Source organism: Microcebus murinus, chromosome 16 (genome assembly GCF_040939455.1).
Source record: "Microcebus murinus isolate Inina chromosome 16, M.murinus_Inina_mat1.0, whole genome shotgun sequence".
NCBI classification, from domain to species: Eukaryota; Metazoa; Chordata; class Mammalia; order Primates; family Cheirogaleidae; genus Microcebus; species Microcebus murinus.
The window spans coordinates 28,863,423-28,889,343 of NC_134119.1; the positions used below are offsets into that span (position 1 = coordinate 28,863,423).

The 25,921-nt window shown below is 40.5% G+C and overlaps 1 pseudogene; it reads right to left on the reverse strand.

Annotated features, from left to right (window-relative positions):
* Window positions 1–4,703: 4,703 nt before the first annotated feature.
* LOC105865795 (CDKN2A-interacting protein-like) lies at window positions 4,704–23,436 on the reverse strand (annotated as a pseudogene).
* Between the last annotated feature and the right edge of the window lie 2,485 nt (window positions 23,437–25,921).

The following is a 25,921-nucleotide window of genomic DNA, read 5'->3' on the forward strand; positions in this document are numbered from 1 at the left end:
GTAGAAAAATGAGAAATAATTAATAGAAAACATTATCTACAATCCCCTATCTTTGTATATCCATTACAGTCTCTTGCTATCAGAAATGTGTTTAAGACAATGAAGAAGTCTAAGGAAAGTAAACACTAAGAAAGATTATTACCTAAAGAGCTGGTTACAGATGTAAGGATTTGAATAGAAGTTGAGAGAGGGCAAAATGACCTTCATATAAAAAGAGGGGGAACTAGAACTGGGTGTAGGGGAGAGGTGAGGTGAATGACTAGAGCGAGGGGAGACCCAGGGCCTATGGGCTGGGAGGATGAAGTGTCAGGAGGCTAAAAAGGAACTCAAGAGAAACACAGGAATTTTTAAGGGAATCCTAAAGATCTGCTGTGGGATGCCGAACTGTGTGTGGTGATGCAAAACTTCTTCCACATGTTCCCATGAAATCTTCAGCAAAACATTTATTTCTCATGACTGCATTGTGGAGTTGAAGCTATTGTAGGATACATCACATTTCTTTTTGGAAAAGGGCATGGAGCAAAAATACCAGTAGTTGATAGGACCCCAGCTTTTTGGGTATTGTTTTTTGCGTGCACATGTATTTTTGTTACAAAATGGGATCAACTATATATATGATTTAAAAATTGCTCTTTGAATAACACACAACTTGACTCCATTGGAAAAAAGCTCTGAAGTTATCTTTTTTAAGGGCTACACAGCATTCCCCATCATGAATATATCCACCTTATTCAACAATTCCCTCCTCCTGGGTATTTAGGCAGTTTCCAATTTTTCACTATTTGAAACTATGCTGCTATGATTGTGTTATATATACATTAATCTTTTAAATATGAACGCTGGTTATATTCTCAGGATATATTCCTACAAGTAGAGTCTTTGAGCCAAAGAACATGAGCATTTCTGAGGTTTTTGAAAAGTATAGCTAAGTGTCTTCCAGAATTGACACATTTAGTCCTGAACAGAAGCATCTGATGACAAGATTTGTTTCTATTTATACCTTGTCAGGGTCGGTGTTAGATCAAGTGATTGCTTCCTCAATGCCAGACATCCCATCTGTCTATTTATACCTTGCCAAAAGTGGGATTGCTCATTTTTTAAATCTCTGACAATCTGATAGATAAAAAAAATGAGATCTCATTGTAGTCTGAATTTGCATTTATTTGCCTACAAGTCAGACTTGTAATCCATTTTGGGGGCCATTTTTGGACTTAAACTGCTAGTTCATGTCACTTTTCCATTTTCTACTGGGGATTTCATGTTTCTTTTTTTTTTTTTTTTGAGACAGAGTCTCGCTTTGTTGCTCAGGCTAGAGTGAGTGCTGTGGCGTCAGCCTAGCTCACAGCAACCTCAAACTTCTGGGCTCAAGCGATCCTCCTGCCTCAGCCTTCCAAGTAGCTGGGACTACAGGCATGCACCACCATGCCCGGCTAATTTTTTCTCTGTATATTAGTTGGCCAATTAATTTCTTTCTATTTATAGTAGAGACAGGGTCTCGCTTGCTCAGGCTGGTTTCGAACTCCGGACCTTGAGCGATCCGCCCGCCTCGGCCTCCCAGAGTGCTAGGATTACAGGCGTGAGCCACCGCGCCTGGCCGGGATTTCATGTTTTCTTTGTCGTTTTGTGTTAACTCATATATTTTATAGGTATCCATACTGTGTCACATATGTCTCAGTTTGTCACATGTCTTATGTCTTTAAATTACTTATGATAGTTTTATTTTTCTCTTTCACTTTGAGATTTTTTTATTTTGTTAGTTTTTCAGAAATATAATTGCCATACAATAACTGAACACATTTAAAGTGTACAATTTGATAAATTTTTGACTTATGTATACCCCAGTGGACATTACCACAACCAAGATAACAAACATATTTTGATTGATCACGCCTCAAAGAGCCCTCATACCTCTTTGAAATCCATTCTTTTTTTTTATTTATTTTATTTATTTTTTATTTTAGCGTATTATGGGGGTACAAGTGTTAAGGTTACTTATATTGCCCATGCCCCTCTCCCCCCTCGATTAAGAGCTTCAAGTATGTCCATTCCCCAAACGTTGCACATCTTACTCATCGTGGTTGTATACACCCATTGCAATCCATTCTTTCCACCCTTCCCACCCACCCTTCACATCCCCAACCACTGACTTGCTGTCTGTCATTAGATCTTACTTTGAATTTTTAAGAATTTGATGTAAATGGAATGATACAGAATATACTTATTTGGTAATTAGTTATTAAAGAAATGCAAATTAAAACCCCTGTGGGATACCACTACACATCTACTAGAATGGTTAAAATAAGAAAGAATGACCATAACACATGCTGGTGAGGATGAGGAACAACTAGAACTTTCACATACTGCTGATGGGCATGTCCAATGACACAGCCATTTCAGAAATCAGTTTGGTATTTTCTTAAAAGTTAAACATTCCCCTACCATATGATCCCATCACTCCGCTCCTAGGTATTTGCCTAAGAGAAATGAAAGCATAGGTCGCTGCAAAGACTTGTATGTGAATGTGCATAGAAGCTTTATTTGTAATAGCCAAAAACTGGGAACCATCCAAATGTCCATCAACAAATCAATGGAGAATTATATTGTTGTTTATTCATACAATGGAATAGTAGTCATAAATAGAAAGGAATGAACCATGGACAGATGCAATAAGATGGATGAATTTAAAAATGATGTCTTTTGATATAGAGAAGTTTAATATTTTATACCATCGAATCAATTTATTGTTACATCAGTTCTGCCTTTATTGTTATATTTAATAAGAACTTCCTTGCTCTCAAATTAAATATTTGACTATATAATCTTTTAATAGTTTATATTTTACACTATCATTTTTAAACCATCTGGAATTAGCTTTGGCCTAAGATATGAGGTAGGGAATTGGCATTAAAATATTTTTGGTATGGTTAGCTAGTTTCTAGGACTGCTTTTAATTGTTTAGGCTTGAGTGTTCTGGTTCTTCTTGGGTGGAAGTTGGTACCTATCACATAAATGTTATATAAAATTAATGGACATCAAACCATAGGAAGAAATTTATGCATGATTCTGTTTTTCAACCGAACAAAAAAGTCACAATTTTCATGAGTTTCATATCATACAATGCATGACAACTACAGAATAAATGCAATTTTGAATGATGTTATTTTGTTCCATTATTCTGTAAGCATTGTATATGTACATGTTTATACATGTTAGTAATACATAATATTCTATCATTTAGGATTTTTTTATTTTCTCGTTTTTTTTTTTTTTTTTTTTTGAGACAGTCTTGCTCTGTTGCCCCAGGTAGAGTGCAGTGAGTTGGTGGAGATAATAGCATTTGTTATGGCGATGTTCCGGTCCTTTGCTGGGTCTCACCTTGCGCTTGTGCAGTTTTTCTGCTTGAGGTCTTAGATTTAGCGATGGCCGCTCACAGGTTTATATTTTTCAGGTAGGCAGCATAATCTCTGACTGTCACAGGAGAAATATGATCTCTCTTGGAAGTGGCACGTCACCCTGCAGTGTCCTGGGATAGTTTCCCCACATTTTAGTTTGCCAAAACCAGCTGTGTGGGAGGGGAAAATGCAGAGAAATCACTGTTAGAAGCAGCATAGGGACTGCCAAGGGTCAGGGCTAGATGGGAGCCTTTGGCTTTTTATTCTGAGATGTGTGCTTAAGATGTTGTGCAAATGAGACTTGAAACACAGTGACAAGTAGACAGAGTCTCCTTGAATTGATGGCCTCTGGGAACTTTGTCTGAGGAGCTCTTTTTCTGTGCTGGTATCTGCATCTTTGAAGCTAGTTAAGACCTATAATTTTGCTCTATTTGGTACTGCAGAATAGGATGGATGGGTAAAAACAAGGGTGGGGAACCAGGTCTTCATTGTCAGGGAAGAGCTTGAATACTTGAAAGGGAGAATCAGGGCTATTCTTACTCACCCCACAGGCTCCCTTTTTGTGGTACTTCTGCCTCATTTGTTTTAAGAGAGTCTAAAACTGTAAATATCAGTCAACCCAGAATGTGTGTGTGAGGACCCAGAGTACGTGTGTGGGGAGTCAAATCATTCTCCAAAAGGAATAAACAGAAAATAATATTTGCTACTGACAGGGTATTTTTGCATTCACAGTGCCAGGCACCAGGGACCTCGTTCTGATCAAAACTGAGGGCTTTGTCTCAGTGCTGTGTGTCTGCCACTGGCTCATAGCATTGGCCCCTTCTGAGCACCCTCTTCCTTTTTGGCTTTCTTCACGTCCATTGCTTGGCCCTCTTCTTATGGCTTTCTCTCTGATTCTGTATTCTCTCCTCTCCCCAGGGTTTGAGCTGAGCACCTTGCTTACCGTCCTGTGGGAACTTGTCTTCTAAGAGGTCTCCTTCCATTGCCCCATGTGCCAGCTCTCTGCTGGGCACAGGAGCAGGACCCTGAATCTCTTCCTTCTGGGCTCAATATCTCTCTGAGCTCTTAACTCAGGGTTGATATCAAAAGATGCAAATGGCGAAGAGAGAACCCTTCACAGTGTTCTAGGAGCTTAGATATAGGGAGCTCATATAATGTGAAAGGAGATATTTTGGGCTGGGGGTAAGATGGTGGGCAAGAAACACTAACAGCCAGAGCATATCTACAAGAAGGAGAAATTTTAGATGAAAGAGAAAAAAGCAAACAGACAAACATAGATCGGATGAAGGGTGGAAAGAAGGCTGCCTGAACCTACAGGAGACCCCACAGGAAGAGGTTGCAGAGCAGACCTGGAAGGGGAAAGGCATCAGCAGGGATTAAGCCCCAAAATGCTTGGAGACCAGCAAGAAGGGCAGATGAAACAGTTAAAATTCCCCTCCCTTACATCACGGACTGTTGGTGGGTTCCTGAGCTGCTAGAGAGACCTGCCTACGCCAGCCCAGAGACTGCTGCAGACAGTCAGCGGACAGCTTCTTGCAGATAGGGCACCAGGCTCCCAGCTCCCCAGGGGCGCCTCCTGCCCCACAGACGTGAGCCAGTTGGCAGGCGCTATACTGCTTCTCTACCCACTGGGCACCTTTGTCCTCCCTGGGGGGGGGGGCTCAACTCCCCAGGATCCATCTTGCTCGTCCCCACACAGACATTTCCCAACTCCAGCCCAGACTGCAGGAGCCATGGGGGTCCAATGAGTCCGAGCAATCTGTATGGCTCCAGACTGCCATTCTGGGCAGACTGCTTCCCAGAGAGAGGGTCAGAGACCACCAGTGTGCAGACCTTCCTCCACCTAGTCCTTTATTCTCCCCTTCCCTTCCCCTACCTGTGGTTGCAGAGAGAGACAATTTAGCCACCACCCAGAGGTATCCACTGGGAACAGGGCTCAGTCATTTCCTTTTGGGGTCCTGGGGATGCTTGGACTGTGATCTCCCTACCCACCAGCCCTCCCTGGTACTGCTTGCCTGGTGACTCCAGCAGAGCAGGGCAAACCCGAGGTGGAGGGACATTGACCCAGCTTGGGTATCCCATGGGTGACTTGGGATCAGCATTTTTCTCCCTGGTGTGGATAGGGATTGATCTTTGGGGTCTGGGGCACAGGCCTGCAGGCCAGACCCCTTACGCCCAGGTCTTGATTGCATTGCCTGGGGGCACAAAGGGGATATTTGTGAATTAGTCTTGTGAAGTGTGGTGCCTGAAGGGGCAAATCAGGGGGGAGAGTACAGAGTGGGTCCTAGCTTCAGTAAACACGCTGGGCACCCTTCCTCTCGCATGGGCAGGGAAACTCCTGGCCTGCACAACAGTTGTTGGGGAATTTGGCTGGTTTGAGGTCCTGCCTGCCAGAGGCCTGGGAGAAAACATGGAATAGGGGAGGGAGCAGAGGAGCAAGGCCTGCTCCAGACTACCAGACTACAGGTCTCAGACAGCCCCACCCCCACACATAGACTTTTTGGCTGAGTGGGGCCACTTCCACCTCTCCCCACCCCAGCTTTGCTCAGAGGCAGGGAACAGAACTTTGACCCCTGCAAAAAGCATTTGTGGAGCTTCAGGTCAGGCTCACCCAAGCCAGCCCTGCCCAGCTGCACTCCTCCACCTGCCCCTGCTGAGGTGGAGAATAAGGACACACCTGGAAGCTTCAAGATCCCACCCACCACCTAGGGCACTAGAGTGCTTCTCCTGAGGAACTAGAGCCAGCTGCAGGACCCCAAAACCACATGCAGCTTGCTCTTCCTGGCAAGTGCCACCTACAGAGGGGGGTCAATTTGCATGCCCTGTTACAAAACTCATTTACTAACTCATCATATAGGATGTGGTCAATTACTACCCACAAGCTCCACATACCAGCTCAGAGATTATATGGGTGTGTCATTATCTAAACAGAAGAAAATCCATAGGTAAGAAGCAATAGCTGCTCTAGATGGGAAGGAATCAGTGAAAGAACTCTAGAAGTATGAAGAATCAGAGTAATAGGATACTAAAAAAGGGAACACCAGCTCTCTAGTAATGGATATCAACCAAAGTCAGAACACTGAAACAACAGATGAAGAATTTTGAACATAAATTGTAAGAAAACTCAATAAAATGCAAGATAAAATGGAAACCCAACACAAAGAAACCACAAAAAGAATGCAGGAAATGAATGAAAAATTCACTAAAGAAATTGAATTATTACAGAAAAATCAAACAGAACTTTTGGAAATGAAAAATTTATTCAAGGAAATACAAAACGTAGTGGAAAGCCTCAAGAATAGGTTAGATCAAGCAAAAGAAAGATTCTCAGAGATTGAAGACAAGACCTTTAAATTAAACAAGTCAGTCACAGAGACAGAGCAGAAAAATAAGAGAAAAGAGCAAAGCCTACAATAAATATGAGATTATGTGAAAAGACCTAACATAAGAATCATAAGCATCCCTGAGGGTGAAGAAGAAAATACACATGGGTTGGATACTATATTTGAGGAAATAATGGAGGAAAATTTCCCTGGCCTTGCTAGAAATCAAGATATACAGGTACAACAAACTCAAAGGACTCTTGGGAGATTCATCACAAAAAGGAAAACACCACGACACATAGTCATCAGACTGGCCAAAATAAACATGACAGAGGCCTTCCTACAAGATATAAGGTGAAGGCAGCAGGTAACCTACAATGGAAAATCCTTCCCGAATCCTGAGCCATTAAGAAAAAAAAAAAAAAAAAAAAAAAGAAAATCCATCAGACTAACTGCAGGCTTCTCAACTTACAGACCTTACAAGCCAGAAGGGACTGAGGCCCCAGTTTTCAGTCTTCTCAAACAAAATAATGCCCAGCCTAGAATCCCGTATCCTGCAAAACTAAGTTTCTTATGTGAAGGAGAAATAAACACCTTCTCAGACGAGCAAACATTGAAGGAATTCATCAAGACAAGACCTGCTCTCCAGTACTCAGAACAACGTTATACATAGGTCAGCACCATAGACACTCACCGGTGTGAAATCATCCAAAAGCTAAAGGTCAAAGGCCAGATACCACAATGATTCAAGAGAGAAAACAAGGGAACAAAGTTCAACTCGACAGGATGAACAGAAATCTGCCCCACTTATCAATTCTTTCAATAAATGTGAATGGCTTGAATTGCCCACTGAAGAGACGTAGGCTGGCTGAATGGATAAGTATACACAAGCCAAGTACTTGCTGTCTTCAGGAAACATCTAACCCACAAGGATGCATTCAGACTCAAGATGAAAGGATGGAAAACAATATTCCATGCAAATGGAAACCAAAAGAAAGCTGGTGTAGCAGTTCTCATTTCAGATAACTTAGACTTCAAATCAACAAAACTAATGAAAGACAAATATGGTCATTATATAATGGTAAAGGGAACAATTGAACAAGAAGACATAACGATTCTAAATATTTATGCACTTAACTCGGATGCACCCAGATAAGGCAAATCATACTTTATCTCCAGGGACTTTAACACCCCACTGACAGAACAGGACAGATCCTGGAAACAGAAAATAAACAAGGAAACAATGGACTTAAATAGAACTCTAGAACAAATGGGCCTGACTGACATTTAGAGAACATTCTATTCAAAACCACTGAATATACATTTTTCTCATCAGCTCATAGGACATTCTCTAAGATTGACAATATCCTAGGCCACAAAACATGTCTCAACAAATTTGAAAAAATAGAAATTATACCATGCATCTTCTTAGACCACTGTGGAATAAAATTATAAGTCAACTCCAACAAAAACACTCATCTCTACACAAAGTCATGGAAACTAAACAACCTACTGCTGAATGATTATTGGGTCAAGGAGGAAATTAAGATGGAAATCAAAAGATTCTTTGAACTAGATGATAGAGGGGATAAAAGTTATCAAAATCTATGGGACACAGCTAAAACTAGGCTCAATCAGGAAGCAATGGAATTCTGGAACAGAACAATAGCAAGTACTGAAATTGAAGCAGCAATACAAAACTTTCTTAAAAAGAAAAAAGTCCCAAATCAAAAGGTTTGACACCCAAATTTTACCAGACCTACAAAGAAGAACTGATGTTTATTTTGCAGAAATTATCCCACAACATCAAAAAGGAAGGAATCCTGCCCAACACGTTTTATGAATTCAACATCACCCTGATACCAAAACCAGGAAAGGACTCAATGAAAAAAGAAAACTACAGGCCAATATCCCTTATGAATGTATATGCAAAAATTCTCAATAAAATCCTAGCAAACCAAATTCAGGTGCTTATTAAAAAAATAATCCATCACAACCAAGTGGGCTTCATCCCAGAGATGCAGGGATAGTTCAACGTATGCAAATCTATAAATGTAATTCACCATATAAATAGAAGTAAAAATGAATTACTATATGATCCTCTCAATAGATGCAGAAAAACCATTCAACAAAATTCAGCACCCTTTTATAATAAGAATACCTAACAAAATAGGCATAGATGAGATTTACCTCAAAATGATAAAAGCTACATATGACAACCCCACAGACAGCATCATATTGGATGGGGGAAAATTGAAAACATTCTCACTTAGAACTGGAACCAGACAAGGTTGTCTTCTATCACCATTTCTATTTAATGTAGTTCTGGAAGTCCTAGCCAGAGCAACCAGACGAGAGAAGGAAATCAAGGGCATCCAGATGGGAGCAGAAGAGGTCAAACTATCATTCTTTGCTGATTATATGATCTTATATCTAGAAAACCCCAAAGATTCTGCCATGAGACTACTAGAATTTATAAACAAATTAATCAAAGTCTCAGGTTACAAAATCAATGTATATAAATCAGTAGCTTTCCTATACCCCAACAACAGTCAAACTGAGAACCAAATCAAAGAATCAGTGCCATTCACAATACAACAAAGAAAATAAAATACCTGAGAATACATTTACCTAAGGAGGTGAAAGACCTCTATAGTGAGGACTACAAAACACTGAGGAAGGAAATAGCAGAGATTGTAAACAGATGAAAAACCATACCATGCTCATGGATTGGCAGAATCAATATTATTAAAATGTCTATACTACCTCAAGTGATCTACAGATTTAATGCAATCCCTATTAAAATACCAACATCATTTTTTTGCAGATCTAGAAAAAATAATTATATGCTGTGTATGGAACCAGAGAAGACCTCATAAAGCAAAAGCAACCTTAATCAAGAAGAACAAATTGGGAAGCATCAATTTGCCAGGCTTCAAGCTATACTACAAGGCTATAGTAACCAAAAGGGCATGGTAACAGAGACATAGACCAATGGAACAGAACTGAGAACTCAGATATAAAACTATCCTCATATAGCCATGTGGTCTTTGACAAAGCAGACAAAAACATACACTGGGGGAAAGAGTACTTATTCAATAAATGGTGCTGGGAAAATTGGATAGACTTATGTAGAAGACTGAAACAGGATCCAAACCTCTCACCTCTCACAAAAATCAACTCATGGTGGATAACAGACTTAAACCTAAGGCCTGAAGCCATAAGAATTCTAGAAGAAAATGTTGGAAAAACTCATGGCCGGGCGCGGTGGCTCAAGCCTGTAATCCTAGCACTCTGGGAGGCCGAGGCAGGCGGATTGCTTGAGGTCAGGAGTTCGAAACCAGCCTGAGCAAGAGCAAGACCCCGTCTCTACTATAAATAGAAAGAAATTAATTGGCCAACTAATATATATATATATATATATATATATATATATATATATATATAAATTAGCCGGGCATGGTGGTGCATGCCTGTAGTCCCAGCTACTCGGGAGGCTGAGGCAGAAGGATTGCTTGAGCCCAGGAGTTTGAGGTTGCTGTGAGCTAGGCTGACGCCACGGCACTCACTCTAGCCTGGGCAACAAGCGAGACTCTGTCTCAAAAAACAAACAAACAAAAAAAAACTCTTATAGACATTGGCCTAGGCAAAGAATTTATGAAGAAGACCCCAAAGGCAATCACAGCAATAACAAAAATAAATAAATGGGACCTGATCAAATTAAAAAGCTTTTGCATAGCCAAGGAAGCTATCATCAGAGTGAATAGACAATCTACAGAATAGGAGAAAATATTTTCATGCTACATATCTGATAAAGGGCAGATAACTAGAATATATAGAACTAGATATTCTATAACTAGAATATATAGAACTCAGGAAAATTAATAAGAAAAAAATAAAACAACCCCATTAAAAAGTGGGCAAAGGACATGAACATAAACTTTTCAAAAGAAGAAAGACTAATGGCCAACAAACATATGAAAAAATGCTCAACATCTCTAATCATCAGGGAAATGCAAATGAAAACCACAATGAGATATTGTTTAACTCCAGTGAGAATGGCTTTTATCAAAAAGTCCCCAAACACCAAATGTTGGCATGGATGCAGAGAGACAGGAACACTCCTACACTGCTGGTGGGACTGCAAACTAGTACAACCTCTATGGAAAGTAATATGGAAATATCTCAAAGAGCTAAAAGTAGAACTACCATTCGATCTAGCAATCCCATTACTGGGCATTTACTCAAAGGAAAAAAAGACATTCCATAATAAAGACATCTGCACTTGAATGTTTAGAGCAGCACAATTCACAATTGCAAAGATGTGGAAACAACTCAAGTGCTCATCAATATATGAGTGGATTAATAAAACGTGGTATATGTATACCATGAAGTACTACTCAGCCACAAAAAAAACAGTGGTGAACTAATACCTCTTGTATATCCTGGCTGAAGCTGGAGCCCATTCTACTAAGTGAAGTATCACAAGAATGGAAAAACAAGCTCCATATGTACTCATCATCTCATTGGTATTAATTGATCAACACTCATGTGCTGATATGGTAGTAACATTCATTCGGTATTGGGAAGGTGGAAGGAGGGAGGAGGGGATGGGTATATTCACACCTAGTAGGTGTGGTGCACTCTGCTTGGGGGATGGGTATGGTTGTAGTTTTGACTAGGGCAGAGCAAAGGCAATATATAAAACCTAAATGTTTGCACCCCCGTTATAGTCTGAAAAAAAAAGATTGTAGTTTCCAATATAAAAAAAACCCAATAACTTATTATTTGTGAAAAAAAGAAGATATTTTGGACCAGGTTGAGGGTCATTGTAGAGTTAGAATAGAAAACAAGTTTCTGTACAAGGCTGTATAGGATGGTGGCTGGGTCTAGGGTATCGAGGCCAGTGGTGGATATTAGGAGATCCCTACTTTAGATTGCAACTCAGTGGTGTGAGCCCTGCTAGCTCTCCTTCCTCTCCCCACCATCCACTTTACCTGGGGTCACCTGGGCCAGCAATCCAAGGACTAAAAAGACCAGGAGTGACAACTTCATGACTGACTGGGTGGCCTGGGGAGCAGGTGGTGACTTAATGGAGTTGGGGCCTTCTGTAATGTGACTGGAACTACTGCTTTTATAGGATCCACATGGTACCAGGATACTGGGAAGCAAATCAAAGGGAGAATTTTCTGTCACCTAGGGCAGTCAGAGTAGATCAGAATGTCTGCTGGACTGGAACCTGGATTGATTTATTGAGCTCCTGCGTTCTAGGCTGTTGGGAGGGGGAGAGGCAGAAGAAAGAGTGAATCAGTTCATAGAACTTATCTTCCAAACTATGTTTTCTAGCCATTGTTGGTGAGGTGTGGGGAAATTAGTACTCTCCTGTGTTGTTGCTGGTATTGTTAATTCATACAGTTTTTCTTTTGTAGAATAATTCGGCAATGTACGTACATTTGAGGATTCTGAAAAAGTGCTTACCTTTTGACTCAGAAATTCTGTTCCTTAGACTTTTGTTGTCTAATGGAAATAATTAGACAAGTACATAAAGGGAGGCCGGGCGCGGTGGCTCACGCCTGTAATCCTAGCTCTTGGGAGGCCGAGGCGGGCGGATTACTCAAGGTCAGGAGTTCAAAACCAGCCTGAGCAAGAGCGAGACCCCGTCTCTACTATAAATAGAAAGAAATTAATTGGCCAACTGATATATATATATATATATAAATTAGCCGGGCATGGTGGCGCATGCCTGTAGTCCCAGCTACTCGGGAGGCTGAGGCAGAAGGATCGCTCGAGCCCAGGAGTTTGAGGTTGCTGTGAGCTAGGCTGACGCCATGGCACTCACTCTAGCCTGGACAACAAACCGAGACTCTGTCTCAAAAAAAAAAAAAAAAAAAGTACATAAAGGGGTTTAATCTAAACATTGTCTACAATGGCAGAAGACCAAAAGCCACCTGAATTATGACAAAATATGGGTCTAATCTAATACAAAAATATATGATATAATAGAACACTATACAATCATTAAAAATGATGACAAAATATAAAAATGTACAAGATATACTACAAGATATACTTCTAGTATAATTTAATCTTTTAAAAAGAAACATCTGTTTATGTGCCTACAGATACATGTACGTATGTATGTATGCAAGTGAGTGTCTGTGTATCTGTCTATCATCTATCTATCAAAATGTCTGAGTTTTGGGAAGAAGATTACATATACTTTCATCATTAGAAAAAGAAAAGATATTTTTATAGGAAAATTACTTTTTGTCTGAGTTTTAATATGAATTCTCTCACCTGCAAATTTTTGCTTTCTTTCTTTAGAGTTTAAGGTTTCTGGATTATAGGGAGTTTACCATCTCCACATTCTTCTCCAGAAATATTTTGGTTTTTTTTTAAATCCCCCTATAGCATCTTTTTGAGTCTGTTTACCGTCCACACTCTTCTCTTGTGGTCAAGCTCTAGTTTTCCTGAATTCTTCATCCAACATGGTGCCTCCAATGCAAGAGGAGAATCCCGATAGTCCTGATTCGGACCACCTAAGTACAGTGGCTCTAGTATCTCATTTTTCCTGGTGCAAAAGACCCAGGACTTGGCAAGAATATGTCCCAAGACTTTAGCAGTTGCTCAAATTTGCACATATCTTTTAGAATTTATAATTCCTTCAGTTAGGTATTGTAAATTATAGTCCTAAAATATATGCAATCCCTTTCACACCCTTGCGAAACCCATAACTACAGAACTGGAGACTTTTGTGCCTCTGTGCACATTCTCCACAAGTTGGTTGTCTTTTCATCTTTCCCTTGTTAAGCAATAATGACACTTTTTCCCACTTGTTACCATACAGCATGCACAGTCCATCTCATCATTGATTTGAGCCACCCCAATTTCCTTGACCTAGTAAGATATTTTTTTCATTTGAAAATAATTTAAAACTTACAAGTTGCAAAATACATACGGTACAACATGTTTCCCCAGCTTCTCCCAGATTTTCCCTGTTGTGAATATTTTACCTTTTTTGCATTATCATTTGTTTCCTTTCTCTCTATCTATAGGTATATTTATATTTATCTCTATATACTTTTTTTTCTGAACTTGTTGAGTGTTAAGTTAAATACATCATGGCCTTTTACTCCTAAATAATTCAATGTGTATTTCCTAAAAATAAGTATATATATTTTATTATATAATGATGGTATAGTTACCAACTTCAGAAATTTACATTGATACCACTTCAATCTAATCTACCATCTATAGATCATAATCCAATTGGCCAACTGACTTAACAACGACTTTTATAGAATTTTTTTTCCTCCTTCAGTTCAGATTCCAGTGTCAGGTCATATATTGTATTTCTTTTCTTCTTCTTTTTTTTTTTTTTTGAGACAGAGTCTTGCTTTCTTGCCCAGCCTAGAGTGAGTGCCATGGCTTCAGCCTAGCTCACAGCAACCTCAAACTCCTGAGCTCAAGCGATCCTCCTGCCTCAGCTTCCCAAGTAGCTGGGACTACAGGCATGTGCCACCATGCCCGGCTAATTTTTTCTCTCTATATTAGTTGGCCAATTAATTTCTTTCTATTTATAGTAGAGACGGCATCTCGCTCTTGCTCAGGCTGGTTTTGAACTCCTGACCTGGAGCAATCTGCCCACCTCGGCCTCCCAGAGTGCTAGGATTACAAGCGTGAGCCACCACGCCCGGCCATATATTGTATTTCTATTTAATTAAAAAAAATTTTAATTTTATTTATTTATTTATTTTAAATTTCAGAACACATTTAATCAAAAAACAATTCTAAACTGATATCAGAGGATTGACAGTACAATGTACTAACACATTCACACATTTCTTTAGACTAGGTTGTTGATTATAGAGAATCATCAAGTTTAAATAGTTAGGTAATTTATTTGTATGTCATTTTTAAAAAAGAGAGAGATTTTTTGAGAGTTATAATTACACGTAAAATATACTTTCTGGGCAGGGTGGGGTGAAAATGTAATAAAGTATAACTGTTTACAGTTTTTGACAAGCAAATACTGATGTCATTCAACTCTCAGAGCAGTAGATGCTATGCTTTCATTCTTAGTGCGTATGTCAATGTGTGTGGTTAATGGTAGCTACATCGCAGTTACTAATTTTATTTTTAATTGACATATAATAATTGGACATATTTATGGGATACAGAGAGTTATTTCTATACAAATGTACAATGTGTAATGACCAAATCAGGGTGGTTAGCATAGCATCACCTCAAACATTTGTCATTTCTTCTTCTTTTTTTAAATTTCAGCATATTGTAGGGGTATAAATTTTAAGGTTTCAAATAATGCCCTTGCCCCCCCCCCCTCAAGTCTGAGCTTCAAGTGTGACCATCCCCCAGACGGTGCACATCTCACTCATTATGTATGTATATACCTGACCCTCCTCCCACCTCCCCCCCCAATACCCAATTAATGTAGTTCCTATGTGTCCACTTAGGTGCTGCTCAGTTAATGCCAATTTGCTGGTGAGTATATGTGGTTCTTGTTTTTCCATTCTTGGGATACTTCACTTAGTAGTATGGGTTCCAGCTCTATCCAGGAAAATACAAGATGTGCTATATCACCGTTGTTTCTTAGAGCTGAATAGTACTCCATGGTATACATATACCCCATTTTATTAATCCACTCATGAATTGATGGGCACTTGAGTTGTTTCCACAGCTTTGCAATTGTGAATTGTGCTGCTATAAACATTCGAGTGCAGGTGTCTTTTTTGTAGAGTGTCATTGGATCTTTTGAGTAGATGCCCAGTAATGGGATTGCTGGATCAAATGGTAGATCTACTTGTATCACTTTAAGGTATCTCCATATTGCTTTCCATACAGGTTGAACTAGTTTGCAGTCCCACCGGCAGTGTAGGAGTGTTCCTCTCTCTCCGCATCCACGCCAACATCTATTGTTTTGGGCCTTGTTGATAAAGGCCATTCTTTGTCATTTCTTCTTGATGGGAACATTCAAAATCCTTTCTTCTAGCTATTTGAAAATATACAATAAATTATTGTTAACTATAGTTACAGTGATATAGAACACAAGAACTTATTGCTCCTATCTAGCTGTAATTTTGTGTCCATTGATCAACCTCTCCTTCTCCCCCATACCTCCCTACTCTTCCCAGCCTCCCGTAATCACTGTTCTACTTGCTACTTCTGCGAGCTCAACTTTTTATAACTCCCACATAAGAGTGAGGCTGTGCGGTATGTATCTCTCTGTGCTTGACTTGTTTCACTTAACTTAATGTCCACATTGCTATGAATGAATGACAAGATTTCTTTCTTTTTTTAATTTTTTTAAATTTTTTTTTAATTTTTATTTTTTTTTTGAGACAGAGTCTCGCTTTGTTGCCCAGGCTAGAGTGAATGCCATGGCGTCAGCCTAGCTCACAGCAACCTCAAACTCCTGGGCTCAAGTAATCCTGCTGCCTCAGCCTCCCAAGTAGCTGGGACTACAGGCATGCACCACCATGCCCGGCTAATTTTTTATATATATATATATTAGTTGGCCAATTAATTTCTTTCTATTTATAGTAGAGATGGGGTCTCGCTCTTGCTCAGGCTGGTTTCGAACTCCTGACCTCGAGCAATCTGCCCACCTCGGCCTCCCAGAGTGCTAGGATTACAGGCGTGAGCCACCACGCCCGGCCTCTTTTTTTTTTTTTTTGTATAGCTGAATAGTTTTCCATTGTGTAAGATACTGTCTTTGCATTGTCCCTTTAGCCTCCTGTATTAGTCAGGGTTCTCCAGAGAATAGGATGAACCTATCTATTTATGATATATATATCTTATATATATAAATTATAAATATATATATGAGAGAGAGAGATTGATTTATCTTAAGGAGTTAACTCATGCAATTGTGGAGGCTGGCAAGTTCAAAATCTGGGGAGCAGGCTGGAGATGTTGTAATTTTTGAATAATACAATTTTTCCTATTATTATTTGAAAGAGTCTCACTCTATTGCCTGGGCTAGAGTGCCGTGGCGTCAACCTCACTCACAGCAACCTTAAAATCCTGGGCTCAAGCAATCCTCCTGCCTCAGCCTCCTGAGTAGTTGGGACTACAGTCATGCGCCACCACGCCCGGCAAATTTTTTTCTCTATATTTTTAGCTGTCCAGGTAATTTCTTTCTATTTTTTAGTAGAGACTGGGTCTTGCTCTTGCTCAGGCTGGTCTCAAACTCCCGAGTTCAAACAATCCGCCTGCCTTGGCCTCTCAGAGTGCTAGGATTATAGGCGTGATCCACTGTGCCCGGCCCTATTTTTGTTTCGTTAGAATTTTTCTCATTTGTGTTTGTCTGACGTTTCCTTACGGTTAGATTGTGACTATGCATTCTCAGACATCATTTGGCACAGATGATATTGTGTGCTCAGGCTCTCACGGTTGGAGGCCCAAGATGTCCACTTGTCCCTCCTGGGCAATGTTAATTTTGATCCCTTGATCAAGGTGTTGCCCAATTTTCTCACCACCTTATATGTACTGTGATGTTTCTCCCTTGCAACTACTAAGCAGCCTGGGGGCGAGGAGCCACTTTAAGACCATGAAAATCTTTGCTCATCATCAAAATGATACCCCAGATTTTAGCAACCATTGATGATTCTTGCCTGATCCAATCTTTACCATGATGGTTGCAAGATTACCTAGTCTAATTTTGAATGTACTCAATCTTTTTTACTTATGATCAGAACTTCCATCTATCTCCTTGGACTCCTTCACTCCCTTGCCAACATTAGAGGTTCAATGTTTGCAAGGCTATGTTTCGTGAAGAAACACAATTTAAAAAGTTGCTTCATAGGATTTACTGTTTGTGCTACTAAGCAGAGAACAGTAAAGCCACTGTCAACAGAGAACATCAGCAGCTGCCTGGATTTCTCTTACCGTGGTGGCCTAAATATGTGCCTCAGAAAAATTTAAAAAGCTTAATTTCAGTTATCTTCAGAGTTGCCCACATATTTTGAAGAAAGAATTTTAATATATGAACAGAAAGAGTAAACTATCTCTATGCTTTCATTAGTAAAAGTCCCATTTACTTTTTTATGGGTCTCTGCTAGTCAATGAAAGAGTTCAAGCACTTGCCATATGGGCTACTACTAGTTCCCTCCTTTTCTTCCTGTGGATGATTTTTAGATCTAAGTCCAAAATGACACAATTATTCTTTTCTTTTTGTTGGATTCAGGCCATTGCTCCTCCTTCTATAGATGTCCATTCTAAAATTTTCCTTCTTTAAAGTAGATTTGTCTAATGCTTTTGTTTTCCTCTCCCCTCTCCTTTGTTATTCTATTTTTGATATGAAAGATTCCAGGTTACTCAAGGTCATTGAAGCCAGGAATAAGAGAGCAAAAGCCAGAGGCAAGAACTCTATGCCTGAAGGATGGGGACATGCCTTAAGAGAATGGGTGGGTGGATGGGGTAGATGGGGACAGAGCTACTTATGTCATTGGCCTGGAGCTCCAACCCTTGTTGGACTTCAGATGAGATCAAAAGTTGGGCAGTGAGCCAAGGATAAAGTAGAAATCTCTGCCATTAGGGCAAATAGATTTTATTAGACTGTCTAATTGGCTCCTGCATATATTGACTGAGCACTCACAGAATACCTGGAAGACTAGCATCCAATGTTGAAAATACACTTTCTAGTTACCATTGGCAAGAGTGAGGCAAATAGGGACTACCGCGTACTGCTCCTGTGAGAGCAACTTGTCAATATATATTCCACGTCTAAAACAAAGTTAAACGAAACTATACTTGCCCTTTGTAAAAAGAAAATGAAAAATCTCGACACTCCCTAACCAACTCCTTATGCAAAAGGGAAGTAAAGGCCTCAGACACCTGTGAAGAACTGCACTCCACAGATCATTCATTAGGACATTCCTTACTGGCCTCCCATAAGCAAAGACGTGCAAATTACAACTTTAGGTCAGCAGGCCATGTCTAGCACCTAAAACTAAAGTCCGTTGGATTCCACACAAATAATGAATTATAAGGTTTATCTTTATAGGTAACAGAACAGAGACAAGACAGAATCGGACATGTTTCCCACCTACCCAGGGATATCTACATAATTGATGCTTCTTTCACTTCCTTTTTCTCTTTTAACATTTGTCTTACCTTATGTACAATGTAGATTTTCCTGGGTCTCACAAGAATGTGACCATTGTCTCACTACTGCCAGCTCCCTGCCTTTTTTCTTTCTGCCTTTTTTCTTTAAATGCTGAAAACTTCCAGATTCCCCTTCTGAGAAAAAGCCACAGGTCTGTCTGTGGTTTGTGTCTTCTGCCCCACACACCCCTACAAATCCTCAACTTTGGCTTAATAAACCTCCACTGGTTGAGCTTTTTAAAAAATAGCTTAAAGCATTTACTATCTAAACAAATCAATCTGTTAATAGTAGTCACAAAATATGCTTAATACAAAAACCCACATTTATGTCTTCTAAGAAAAAGTATAAATTATATTCTGCCTCAAAACATAAATTAACCTGCTTAAAGAATATGCAGTAGGCCGGGCGTGGTGGCTCATGCCTGTAATCCTAGCACTCTGGGAGGCCGAGGCGGGAGGATTGCTTGAGGTCAGGAGTTGAACCAGCCTGAGCAAGAGTGAGACCCTCTTTCTACTAAAAAAATAGAAAGAAATTAGCTGGACAACCAAAAAAATATATATATATATATATGTATGTACAAAAAAAATTAGCAGGGCATGGTGGCTCACACCTGTAGTCTCAGCTACTCGGGAGGCTAAGGCAGGAGGATCACTTGAGCCCAGAAGTTTGAGGTTGTTGTGAGCTAGGCTGATGCTACAGCACTCACTCCAGCCCGGGGAACAAAGCAAGACTCTGTCTCAAAAAAAAAAAAAAAAAAAAAAAAAAAAAAAAAAAAAGAATATGCAGTGGTCAAAATCATGGTGAGTTTTTAACAACTTCAGAATAAAATAACAATAAGTACTTTATACTGTTTTATATCTTAAGATTGCTTACAACTTCTCATAAAAATAGCCTGAGGCAACTATTTTTTATTTTTTTAAGAAACATGTTCAAGATTATGGGCAACATTTTTAAAACTTTAGGCTTCACAGACTTTCAGACATTCAAATACTGTAGTCCCTTTTCTTTGATGTGGTTTATTCAGCCAGGCAAAAAAGCATGATAGACAGCTTAATATATTTTCACCAGTTGAAAGTAGTACAAAAATTTTAAGACTCTACGGAACTGTACATTGTACCTAATATATCATTAAAAATAGAAGATAATATCTTCTTCAGCAAATAAAATGGCATACTGGTATGCTGTTAATGCATATCTTTTTTTTTTTTTTAAGACAGAGTCTCGCTTTGTTGCCCAGGCTAGAGTGAGTGCTGTGGCGTCAGCCTAGCTCACAGCAACCTCAAACTCCTGGGCTCAAGCCATCTTCCTTGCCTCCCGAGTAGCTGGGACTACAGGCATGCGCCACCATGCCCGGCTAATTTTTTGTATATATATATTAGTTGGCCAATTAATTTCTTTCTATTTATAGTAGAGATGGGGTCTCGCTCTTGCTCAGGCTGGTTTCGAACTCCTGACTTCAAGTGATCCGCCCGCCTCGGCCTCCTAGAGTGCTAGGATTATAGGCATGAGCCACCACGCTCGGCCAATGCATACCTTTTAATGTGTACTGTCATTTATGAATTATTTACAAATTTCACTGCCTCTGTATTTCCTTTTATAGATTTTTACCACCACCTTTTTCTTGAGAAATAACTTTAATGCTTCTCATGATGCAACTGCTTTTGCATTTTCTTTGCTTTTTCTATAGCCAGTGCCCAAATACACACTCTTGTACCTCAATTCACCAAGGATACTTTCTTGAGAGCTTAGTTTGAGGCAAGTCTGCCAGCTCTTTTAGTGGGACAAACAACACATCCAGTGTTGTTTCCAGAGCCTCAGTGGAGTGCCCCGTGATTCCCACTGGGACTAACCACCAACAGCTACCAGCTTCCCTGCCACCTTTTTACACAGTCTATTGAAGAACGGTTGATTCTGTTTCACATCTTTGTTGGTTAACTTGCAACAAGAGAATTTGACAGAGCTCTCACCAGGCCATGAAACCCTTTCAGAAGGCAACTGTGAGGTGCTAGTCTGAGAACTACTCTCGTTGCCGCCCAACCAGGTTCATTTGCCCACTGCCCAAGAGGAAGCCAATGCGCTGAGTCAACAAGGTTTATGGCAGACAAAGAGCTTTTTCTGCATAGTGCTAAGCGGGGAGATGAGAGAAATTTCTTAAATCCGCCTCCCCGAGAATTTGGGAGAAGCAAGGTTTGTAAGGAGCGTTTGGCATAGGCAATTGAGTCTGCTAATTGTCTGGGTTCGGGGTGGAACCATAGCGTTGTAGAAGCTGTCTTCTTTGCCGCCCAGGTTCTTGGACTGGGGTCACAAGAGTGGTCGAGTCAGTTTCTTGGTATGGGCTGCTGGTCTGGGGTGGTCAGCCATTCCACTGGAAGGTGGGACCTGGAGGTATCTCAGAAACTACCCCTAGATTTCAAAAAGGTGATGTTATCTATGGAGAAAGCTCAGAATGTTTACACGAAAGCTTCCAGCTAAGTGGCTCCAGAGTGGCAATTATAGAGAAGCAAACGGGGACAGTGGCTAATTATTACCGTTATTTTTAGCTAGGCCCTTATCACAGTTCTTGCCTAGTACTCCTTTATCAATTTGGCTTCTCTTAGAAGCCAGGTGGGTCACACTTGCTAAGGACATGCTTTTGGAAACCAGAGATCCACCAGTCTGGGAGTGGCTCTTGGAAGCTAACGGTGATGCAGCTACCTGCTTTGGGAAGGGCTTTTGGAAGACAGCAATGATGTATTTGTTGAAGAGCTGCTCTTGGGAGTCAGTGAGGATGTGCCTGATGAGGAACCATTTTTAGAAACTATGATGAGACACCTACCTCTGAACTAGTTTTAGAAGTTAACCCACTTGCAGCTGTCTGTGAACTAGGTTTAGAAGACAATAATGACAACTCTGCTTCTGAGCCTGGGCTCCTCAATCTCTGAGCTGCTTTGAGAACCCAAGCACTCTTTGTGGGTGATCCCCTTTGCTGTCTGCAATCAGTGGATGGGTCATGTACCTATTGACGCTGGACTTTAGCATGGAAGAAAAAATGATGCTGCAACCATGTTTGTGTGGAGTTTCTGTATCTGAAGCTCTTCCAGATCCTGCCACTGAGAGGAATGCTGCTTCCTCTTTGGCTGGAGACGGGTGGATCTCTGTCCCTTGTGGAGCCATTCTGGCTGGAGGTGCCCGGGCTCCCAAGTGAGTTTCCGCTACCCTCTGACCGGGTGGATGACCCGCACGCGCCCAGCTGTTACCCTGCTGAGCTGATGCACGTTCTGCCCTGGCAGGCATCTTCGCATGATCTTGCTCAACTGTACAACTGTGTTTTCCTTCTATGACTCGGTTTTTTTGGGTGGCTGCTCTACCCCTTCTTGGCAACCCGTTCGTCTCCTGTGTGGATGGGAGCAGCCACAATACACTTTCATGCCTTCAGCCCTACTAAGTGTTTTGTCCGCAACGTTTGGAGGGTATCAGTCAGCACCCGAGGAAGACGTGTTCTGCCCAGGCCATGGAGAAGGAAAGCCGCCAGTGGCGGGCCCCGCTCTCGGCGACAGCAGCTTCACCGGTGTGAGCCGCGGCAGCGGGGGGCCAGGTCCCCCGTCGTGGAGCAAGGACTCCTGGCGGCGGCGCCGGGTTTGTCAGCCTCGCCCTCACCGCCCTCACTGTGCGGAGCCTTCACCCCGGAGGCGACCCGCGGGTTCTGGCTCAGGTACTGGGACACCTCCTGCGCCACACTGGGCCCGCGGCCCGCGGAGGCCGCGCGCAGAGCAGACGGGCACCTGCAGAGAGGAGGGTTGCGCGGGGCGAGTGGCCCTGTCACTGCGGCCTACACCTGTGGCCTGCACCTGCGGCCTGGACCTGCGACCCTCTGGAGAACCACCCTCCGAAAGCCCAAACAACCAAACGACAGCACCCGGAGCAGCTGAATTGAGATTTTTGCCTCAGTCACTTACTTCGACCCAGAAATAATACGCGTAGAATAAAAGGATAAATTCACAAAGGTCTAAATACTACATTTCCTTCTTAGCATTACTCAGAGGTGAAGGTGAAAAGCTAAATGTCTATCACTAGATAATTTGCTAATTTATGGTACATACATTAGAATTCCATGCAGTTTCAAACAATGATGATAATTGAGGACTACATTTATGATATAAAAATGATATGACTGTATTTATGATATGTCAATGATATAGTAAGTGAAAAAGAAAAATAATTAAAAAAACTGTAGCATGAGCTCATCTTTGTTATATATATGTATATTTATAAATATAAATTATATATAATCTGGAGAAATAGATACAGCAGATTTTAATTGTCTTTATCTTTGGGAAGGATTGTGATTCTTATTTTATCTTTCATAGTTTTCTATTTAGTCTGAATGTTATAAAATGACTATAGGTAACCTCATAATCAGAAAAAGTCAATTAAGCTGTTTCCATGTATGGAAAACATCTTTCGGAAAAGTTTTGAGATAAATATATTCACATGGGGCTGTCTGAGCTCTCTGATCGGTTTCTTTTTCTATTAGTATTTTTCAATCAATACCGTATTGTTTTTATTATTGTGGGTTTATAGGATATCTTAATATCTAGCGTGTTCACCTCTTCATGCCTCTTGTTTAGGTTGACGTAGTTATGTGTGGAATTTTTATCTTTCATATAATTTAAGTTTATCAGCTCCTTAGAATATCCAATAATGTGTTCTCTGCGGAACATACATCTGGTTAAGCTGATTCCTACACATTTTATAGTTTTGTGCTTTTGTAAATAATGTTTCATGACTTCATTGTTTCATTGATTTATATGTTTGCCTTTATGTCAGTACCACACTAATTTGATGGTGATTGTTTTATAGCAAGTTTTATTTTTTAATGTTTTAGAGATGGAGTCTTGCTCTGTTGCCTGGTAGAGTGCCATGGCATCAGCTTAGCTCTCAGCAACCTCAAACTCCTGGACTCAAGCGATCCCCTGCCTCAGCCTCCCAAGTAGCTGGGACTACAGGGGTGCACCACTACACCCAGCTAATATATATATATTTTTTAGACAGAGTCTCACTCTGTTGCCCTGGCTAGCGTGCGGTGGCATCAGCCTAGCTCACAGCAACCTCAAACTCCTAGGCTCAAGAGATCCTGCCTCAGCCTCATGAGAAGCTGGGACTACAGGCATGTGCCACTATGCCCAGCCAATTTTTTCTCTCTCTCTATATTTTTAGTTGGCCAATTAATTTCTTTCTATTTATAGTAGAGATGGGGTCTCTCTCTTGCTCAGGCTTATTTCGAACTCCTGAACTTGAGTGATCCTCCCGCCTCGGCCTCCCAGAGTGCTAGGATTACAGGCGTGAACCACCGCTCTTGGCCCAGCTAATATTTTTAAAATATTTTTATTTGCCTAGCCAAATTTCTTTCAAGTTTTTAGTAGAGACAGGGTCTCACTTTTGCTCAGGCTGGTCTCAAACTCCTGAGCTCAAGCAGTTCTCCTGCCTCAGCCTCCCAGGGTACTAGGATTACAGGCATGAGCCACCATGCCTGGCCTATAGTAAGTTTTAAAATCAGAAAATGAAAGTGTTCCCACTTTGTTGTTCTTCTGAACTTGCTTAGTATTGTAGCTGTCAAATGAATGAATGACCAGAAATATTGTAAGAAGAGCACAGGGCTAGTCTGATTTATGACATGGAAAGTGAAGGAACTATCTTTGTTTAGTACAACTGTGGTCCAGGCATTATTCCAGCTGTCTTACACAAGACACATAAATGTGAGAATCTGCTTACTACTGTGGTTCCTCTCCGTGGAGGAGCCACATACTACCTGTGTCCAGTCGGACACCTCGATCCCAACCCTGATCTCCCCAATGTATTAATTATCAGAGAGATCCAAATCAAAACTATAGTGAAATATCACCTCCCACATATTAGGGTGGCTTTTATTTAAAAAAAAAAAAAAAACAACTCAAAGATAACAAGCATTGGAGAGGATGTGGAGAAATTGAAACCCACGTGCACTGTTGGTGGAATTGTAAAATGGTGCAGTCACTATGGAAAACAGTATGGAGGTTCCCCCCAAATTAAAAATAGAACTACTATTCTACTATATGATTCAGCAATCCCACTTCTGAGTATATAGCCAAAGGAAGTTAAATTAATATCTTAAAGAGATATCTGCACTCGCATGTTCATTGCAGCATTATTCACAATAGCCAAGATGTGGAAACAATCCAAATGTTCATTGACAGATAAATGAATAAAGGAAATATGGTATATACATATAATGGAATCATTTAGCCTTAGAAAAGGAGAAAATCCTACCATCTGCAACAACATGGGTGAACCTAGAGGCCATTGTGATAAGTGAAATAAACCATGCACAGAAAGACAAATGCTGCATGACCTCATTTCTATGGGAAATCTACAAAAGTCAAACTCACAGAAGCAGAGAATTGAGTAGTGGTTGCCAGGGGTTAAGGGCTGGGAAAAATGGTGAGTTGTTTAATTGGTATAAAGTTTCAGTTATGCTAGATAAACAAGTTTTAGATAGTAGTTAACAATATACTATTGTATACACTACAACATTTGTTAAGAGGATGAATCTCATGTTAAGTGTTTGCCACACAAACAGAAGAACAAACAAAAAGTCCCCCGCAAAACAAAAAACAAAGGGACACAAACAAATCTTGGGAAGCGATGGATATGTCTATTGACTGTAGTGGTGGTATCACAGGTATATGTTCAAACTCATGCATTTATACACATTAAATATGTGCTGTCCTTTGTATATCAATTGTACCTCAATAAATCTGTTAGAAAAACAAAAAAATAGGATTCTGTGCCATTATAATTTAGGCAATAAAAGGGAGTGTGATCTGAGAATGCTGAATTCTGGGAAATAATATAATGTTTACCTCTCCATTTTATGAAGAAATAAATTGATGGTCACGTGTAGGTAAATGACTTGTTCAAGATCGCACAGCTAAAAAGTGCCAGAATCAGCAGGCTAGCAAGGGGAAGGTCAGATCTGGGTTTCTGTATTCTTAAATTCTATGTCACAGCTGTCACAAATATGGCCATCTTGTTTGGATTAGTGCCATCCCCTTTGTCTAATA